The sequence below is a fragment of the Phyllobates terribilis genome, unplaced genomic scaffold (assembly GCF_046119375.1).
Source record: "Phyllobates terribilis strain yellow unplaced genomic scaffold, ASM4611937v1 Scaffold_279__1_contigs__length_2497574, whole genome shotgun sequence".
Lineage (NCBI taxonomy): Eukaryota > Metazoa > Chordata > Amphibia > Anura > Dendrobatidae > Phyllobates > Phyllobates terribilis.
In genome coordinates this window covers 2,089,562-2,097,977 of record NW_027363039.1, presented here as the reverse complement: position 1 = coordinate 2,097,977, position 8,416 = coordinate 2,089,562, and positions in this window count along the sequence as shown.

Genomic DNA, 8,416 nt, shown 5'->3' with positions numbered 1-8,416 from the left:
GTGATTAAATAATATATCGTATTTTTTCGGACTATAAGACGCACTTTTTTCCACCAAAATTTTGGAGGAAAGTGGGGGTGTCTTATAGTCCAAACTGTGCCCCGTACTATATACCTATGGCTGTGGGTGGTGAGGGGAGCGGCGGCGGGGCACAAGAGGCAGGAGCCGCCTGCTGCAGCCTACACTGTGCCCGCTGCTAAAGAAAATGAATATTCACTGCTCCACACGCCCATGGGCGTGGAGAACAATGATTAATTTTCCTCAAAAGAGCTCACACTGTAGCCGCAGTGCGGCTCCTGCTGCCGCTGTCCGGTTTATGTTCCCGCTATTAAAGACCATGAATATTCACTACAATCCTCTCCCATGGGTTGTATTGAATATTCATGGTCTTTAATAGTGGGCACAAAGACCGCCGTCCGCAGCAGGAGCTGTGCTGCAGGTACTGTGTGAGTTAATGGTCACTGCTCCACACACACACAGTTCTGGCGCAGGGAGCAGTAACTATTCCAGAACAGCATCTCACACTGTGAGGGCGCATGGCAGGGACGCCATGCATGCCTTTCATAGTGAGTGTCGACAGCAGAGTGGGACGTAGCGCTGGAGGAGAGAGGAGGTGATTATAATTGTTTATTTTTGTGTGTGCAGCGTGATGGGGATCAGGGGATCGCCTTGTATACTAGGATGAGGGGTGCCATGCATACCAGGATGAGGGGTGCCATGCATACCAGGATGAGGGGTGCCATGCATACCAAGAAGAGGGATGAGGGGTGCCATGCATACCAAGATGAGGAGAACCATGCATACCAGGATGAGGGGTGCCATGCCTACCAGGATGAGGTGTGCCATGCCTACCAGGATGATGGGTGCCTAGCATATCAGGATGGGGATCAAGTGGTGCCATGCATACCAGGATAGGAGATTGGGGTGCCATGTATACAAAGATGGGGGATTGGGGTGCCATGCAGACCAGGATGGGGATGAGGGGTGCCATGCATATCAGGATGGTGATGAGGGCCACATATAACAGGAAGGAGGGGGCCATACAGACCAGGATGGGGAATATTAACAGAATTGGGGGATATTACCCCTATAACAGTGTTAGCAGCAGACCCCCTCCCCCTTAACAGGGCATCATGACGACATTTTTTGCTTACATTTTTTTTTCTATTTTCTTCCTCTAAAACCTAGGTGCATCTTATAGTCCGAAAAATACAGTATTTCTTTGTTTTAGACAACATTGTTGCGCTGATTTAATATTGATGAATCCCTACTTGATGTAATTTCAATGATGATACTCGACACAGTCCAAGTGGAAGTTATTTTCATAAGATAATTTACGTATGATATAATAATAATAATAATAATAATAATAATATAATGAGATAATCATGTTTCAACTTCATATTAGTAAATTGAATAGAAATAAATCTAATAGAGGATTAATTTAAAAATAACTAATAGAATAGATTTGATACACTATAATATTCTAAGGAATAAACTTTCTGTATAGCATATGATTCACCAATATAGCTTTGATTAATTATAATTAATGCAATAATGTCTATGTAGCCGTGAATAATATAATAATTCAAAAAATACATAAAATAAAAAATAAATTATGTTATACGGGATTCATGCATGAAGAATTATATCGGGTAGGCAGTTTTTTGTTTTACATCTGATGTCACTTCTGAGGTGTAATCCTTTATAAACTAGTGATTGTATGATGACTGCATTGCTGAAAAAAGCCTGGGACGGGCTGAAATGTCCACTGGAATTGGCAATGAAATAAAAGATGTGACAAAGTCACTGGTAAAGTGCTGGAGGGGAGATATGTTTTCCTGAGGCCATTAGCTTTAGTGAAATAAAGCCGTTAAGTTTCCTTCAGCATATTATTTGCTGAGAAGGGTTAAGTCACCACTTGTAAAATGTATGTTTTTATAAGAACAACCATAGAGCGGGCGGGAGGTTGTTCTCCATATCTCCACCTGAAGGTGCGGTCTGGGGTCTAAATACAAGGTCTGCTGAGGCATTACTTGTTCAGTAAGTCTGGGGAGGCAAACTCCAGACATGTTTGTGTTGAGCTGACCTGAACCTTGTGGAGTTGCTAGACTCTGAGCAGGTGGACCCCTGCTAACAAAAGGACTGTGTTTTGCGTGACCATTTTATTTTTTTGTTTTCCCGTTTTGCCCAAAGGGCTGTTTTATTTTCATTGACTCAATGTTGGTTTATGCCACATTCTAATAAACCAACAAGAGATTTAAAGAAAGCGTACCTGTGTCTACCTCCGTGTGCAGCTGAGTGAGCGATCTAGTGAGCAATTATTCACTGACTACGTGAGTGCCGGGAATTACTTCCTTTCTGCATATTCTACTCCACGTGCACCACGCTAACGGAGTGCCGATCCACCATCCCTGTATGCAGGGTTCTAGTGATCTGCCTACCGTCAGGAAATAGTCTAAGTATGGAATTATTAGGGTGTTCTGTTCACAAAGATTCGCTGTCATCTCCACCAGGGCCGGCTCCAGGTTTTTGTGGGCCCTGGGCGAAAGAGTCTCAGTGGCCCCTTTAACACATACCACGATTCATGATGCAGAGATACGGCGGAGAAATATATATATATATATAGTACAATGCAAAGATTTCACTTCTTACATTACATGAGTGATATCTATTGTAAATTCCACAATAGCTCAGAAACCGGTGAATCGCTCCACACATAATAGTGGCCACCATATAAAGCTCCATACAGAATACTGGCCCCCATATAACACTCCATACGGAATACTGGCCCCCATATAAGGCCCCATAAGGAATACTGGCCCCCATATAAGGCCCCATAAGGAATACTGGCCCCATACGGAATACTGGCCCCCATATAAGGCCCCATACGGAATACTGGCCCCCATATAAGGCCCCATAAGGAATACTGACCCCCATATAAGGCTCCATACGGAATACTGGCCCCCATATAAGGCTCCATACGGAATACTGGCCTCCATATAAGGCTCCATACGGAATACTGGCCTCCATATAAGGCTCCATACGGAATACTGGCCCCCATATAAGGTTCCATACAGAATACTGGCCCCCATATAACGCTCCATACTGAATACTGGTCCCCTTATAAAGCTCCATACAAGATACTGGCCCCCATATAACGCTCCATACAGGATACTGGTCCCCTTATAAAACTCCATACAGGATACTGGCCCCCATATAATGCTGCATGCAGGCTGTGCCCCCTTATAATGCTCCATGCAGGCTGTTACCCCCCACATAATGCCCCATACAGGCCCCCCCTTTATAATGCCCCATGCAGGCTGTTCCCCACCTTATAATGCCCCATGCAGGATGTACCCCCCCTCTCTTTATAATGCCCCATGCAGGATGTACCCCCCCCTCTCTTTATAATGCCCCATGCAGGATGTACCCCCCCCTCTCTTTATAATGCCCCATGCAGGATGCCCCCGCCTTTATAATGCCCCATAAAGGATGTACCCCCCCTCTTTATAATGCCCCATGCAGGATGCCCCCCCCTTCTCTTTATACTGCCCCATGCCTCCATACATTAAAAAAAAAAATCAAATACTCACCTCCCTTCTCCTCACCTGCTACCTGCTGCCCGCCGCTCGCTGCTCGGGTCCGATCTCCAGCATTGTCGGCGTCTTCCCGCTCTCCGCTCCCTGTGACGGCTCAGGGGAGGGCGCGGTGTAAGACGTCACCGCGCCCTTTGACCTGAGACGTCACAGGGAGCGGAGAGCAGGAAGACAGCTGATCTGCGGAGGCACGGGGAGAGGTAAGTATCCAGCTGCCGGGGCCCTGAGCAAGCGGCGGAGAAGGGCGGGTGCTGACACCGCTCTCCTCCGCCCATAGCCCAGCGGGGTGCGCGACCGCCAGTGGGCCCCTCTGTGTGCTCAGGGCCCCGGCATTTGCCCGGGTGCTGACGCCGGCCCTGATCTCCACTATGATCTTTGTAAATACTCTCGGAGCCATGGACAGACCAAAAGGCCGGGGCCCTGAACTGAAAATGTCTGATTCTCTAGTTTATGGATAGGGCCACTCTCAGGAATTTTTCAGCTTCTGCATGGATTGAAACATGGTAGTATGCATCGTTTCTCATTAAGACATACCACAGAAGAGTCCGCATAATCACGCAGCTAATACACCACCACAACGGGGAGACTCATGGATGATTAACGAGAGGGCATCGCAAAAACAACTGAGAAAAATTACCAAGGAAAAAATAGCGACATAAAGCCCATAAACATTACTTAGATGTAAAAAATACATAAATCTTTATTGAATATACACTGTGTTCAGAATTATTAGGCAAATGAGTATTTTGATCACATGATACTTTTTATACATGTCGTCCTACTCCAAGCTGCATAGGCTTGAGAGCCAACTACCAATTAAGTATATCTGGTGATGTGCATCTCTGTAATGAGGAGGGGTGTTGTCTAATGACATCAACACCCTATATAAGGTGGGCTTAATTATTAGGCAACTTCCTTTCCTTTGGCAAAATGGGTCAGAAGAGAGATTTGACGGGCTCTGAAAAGTCCAAAATTGTGAGATGTCTTGCAGAGGGATGCAGCAGTCTTGAAATTTCCAAACTTTTGAAGCGTGATCACCGAACAATCAAGCGTTTCATGGAAAATAGCCAACAAGGTCGCAAGAAGCGTGTTGGCCAAAAAAGGCACAAAATAACTGCCCATGAATTGAGGAAAATCAAGCGTGAAGCTGCCAAGATGCCATTCGCCACCAGTTTTTCCATATTTCAGAGCTGCAACGTTACTGGAGTATCAAAAAGCACAAAGTGTGTGATACTCAGGGACATGGCCAAGGTAAGGAAGGCTGAAAAACCACCACCTTTGAACAAGAAACATAAGATAAAACTTCAAGAATGGTTCAAGAAATATATTAAGATTGATTTTTCAAAGGTTTTATGGACTGATGAAATGAGAGTAACCCTTGATGGGCCAGATGGATGGGCCAGAGGCTGGATCAGTAAAGGGCAGAGAGCTCCACTCCGGTATGAGTATGAGCTGGTATCATCAAAGATGAACTTGTGGGACCTTTTCGGGTTGAGGATGGAGTGAAGCTCAACTCCCAGACCTACTGCCAGTTTCTGAAGACAACTTCTTCAAGCAGTGGTACAGGAAGAAGTCGGTATCGTTCAAGAAAAACATGATTTTCATGCAGGACAATGCTCCATCACATGCATCCAACTACTCCACAGCGTGGCTGGCCAGTAAAGGTCTAAAAGAAGAACAAATAATGACATGGCCCCCTTGTTCACCTGATCTGAACCCCATAGAGAACCTATGGTCCATCATAAAATGTGAAATCAACAGGGAGGGAAAACAGTACACCTCTCGGAGCAGTGTCTGGGAGACTCTGGTGGCTGCTGCACGCAATGTTGATCGAAAACAGATCAAGCAACTGACAGAATCTATGGATGGAGGCTGCCGAGTTTCATCATAAAGAAAGGTGGCTATATTGATCACGAATTATTTTGGTTTTTGCATGTCAGAAATGTTTATTTCTAAATTTTGTGCACTGATATTGGTTTACCTGGTGAAAATAAACAAGTAAGATGGGATTATATTTGTTTTTTATTAAGTTGCCTAATAATTCGGGACAGTAATAGTTACCTGCACAAACAGATATCCTCCTAAGATAGCCAAATCTAAAAAAAAACCCACTCCAACTTCCAAAAATATTAAGCTTGGATATTTATGAGTCTTTTGGGTGAATTGAGAACATAGTTGTTGATCAATAATAAAAATAATCCTCTAAAATACAACTTGCCTAATAATTCGGCACACAGTGTATCTTAGTTAAAAGTCAATTAGATTACATAAGGACCAAGCAATGTGAACTCAGGTCTAAGATGGTAGACATGCAAGAAATAGGAGCATGTTCACACTAGCAAAAAGAAGCAAAACCTACAAAAGACAAAAAATATATCTCATACCCTACCATCATTATATATAAATGTAAAGCAAAGTTGCATAATAAATATAGGGTACTTAGTGAACTATTTTTGATCAAAAAAAGTATACAAGCCGTCCCACCAGCGGCAAGGTGACCCTAAATTGGGACGGTACCTATACTGTCTATATTAAAAACCTTACTGTATATCAAAGTTGAAGTAATGCATATAAAAGGGTAGACAAATAGGACCGGGTCCCAACTCCAGACCACCTAGGCCCGTGGTAAGCTACATATATACTAATCAGCTCAACAAAGGGGATGCCACACCCTTAAATTGCACAGAATGCAAACAAGACAAAAAACAAGCAATGTGAACTGAGGTCTAAGATGGTAGACATGCAAGAAATAGGAGCATGTTCACACTAGCAAAAAGAAGCAAAACCTACAAAAGACAAAAAATATATCTCATACCCTACCATCATTATATATAAATGTAAAGCAAAGTTGCATAATAAATATAGGGTACTTAGTGAACTATTTTTGATCAAAAAAAAGAAAAATGACCAAGGAAAAAATAGCGACATAAAGCCCATAAACATTACTTAGATGTAAAAAAATATATAAATGTTTATTGAATATATCTAAGTTAAAAGTCAATTAGATTACATAAGGAGTAGTAAACACCAATGACCATGTACAGAAAAGAGAACGGACATATCACACAGCCAGCCCTTATGGCCCGACAATATTATCGATGATTAAATAAATATGGTCCAATCCATAACACTGCTCTAATATTCCCATCCATCTAGGGTTGTTTATAAGTCATATTTCCGTATGAAGATAAAATATATAGCTACCTTGGGTACAGGAAGCCAGGAGCGTACCAACGGCTGGGTGGTGTACATCCACCCCAACGCGCGTTTCAGCGAACCTTCGTCAGGGGGTATGTGTCAGTGTCAATGTGATCCCTTTTAAATGTGCCCACGCTAATCACCACGTGTGTAAAAAAACGGATGTCTATAGTCTGATCGATAGGTTTGAGGACCTTTGATGACGCATACCGCGTCATGATAGGCGGGGCGGCGTCGGCATCACGTGGCACCCGCGTCACAGTCAGCTGACCGCGGCGCAGGTCCTCACGATGTAGCAGCCTAGAAACAGAAGTTTTACAGCCGATTGTTTTGACTTCATCTTGAAGGGTTGATACACCAGAAATCTGTTCAGACCTCTCAAATTTACTATAGTTCTGAAAGTGCCATCCAGCTTCTTTATCAAGAAAAGGGGGGAATATAATCCCTTTCCTTATTCTTCTATGGGTACCTCCAAGAGGACCAAAAACTAACTATTGCTTGGAAGACCTTCGGAGAGGTGTCACCATGAAGGTTCGCAGGGGTGGAAGGATAGTCTGGAATTCCAATTTTAGGTCGGCTTCCACTATCCCTAGAATCCAGGCATGGGATGAATTTTATTCATACGCATGGAGGAAGAGGGAAAGCATTCCTCCTTCCGGGGAATGACATCACTGGGAAGACTTCGTTCCCCCTGAAGGCGGCCCCCCAAACATGAAACCTTTTTTTTAGTCTTCTGACTTCCTATTTTTCCTGATCCCTAGGAGGTCTTTTTCAGCCGTATCTTCTATTCCAAAAGGTACTCCTGTATTCTGGGATAGACAAACTGGGGAATCCTTTCTTTTTATCTCCAGCTTTGTCCAAGATGTCATCCAGAACTTGACCAAAAAGAAAGCCCCCATCACATGGGATTGAACACAGTTTGGTCTTTGACTGGACATCCCCAGGCCAACTTTTTACCCATAGCGCCCTACGAGTGGCAATAGAGAGGCCCGCTAACCTGGCTGCCATCCTCACTGAGTCTGCTGAGGCATCTGCAATAAAAGCTGCTGCTCCCTGCATCAGCCAGGATATTTTCCCTTGGGACATTATCCTTCGGTTGACCTTCTAGTTGTTGCAACCAGATAATCATAGATCTGGCTGTACAGGTCGTAGAGACCGCTGGCTTCAGGGCACCCACCGAGGACTCCCAGGTGTGTCTTAAGTAACCATCTACCTTTCTATCCAGATGATCTTTCAGAATACCCACATCCTCAAAAGGCAAGGTAGATTTTCTGGATGAATTGGCCACTGCTACGTCTAGCTTTGGGATCTTATTCCATGAGTCTTGTTTCCTCCTCATCAAATTGGTATCTTCTCTTAGAAGATGATGGTAGTGAAACGTTTCTCTTTGTTTTTTCTCTTAATGAGAGCCTGAATCTTTTCATTAATTAGAAATATGCGCCTCTTTTTTTTGCCCTAATCCACAAAACATGAACTCTTGTATGGATTTGGGGGTCTTAGCATCCGAGATGCCCATGGTAGCTCTCACAGCCTTAATCAACCTATCTGCGACTTTTATAGGAAAGCATGGCCTACCCCCTGTATCGCCATTAAAGAATGAAAAGGAACAAGAATCCAAT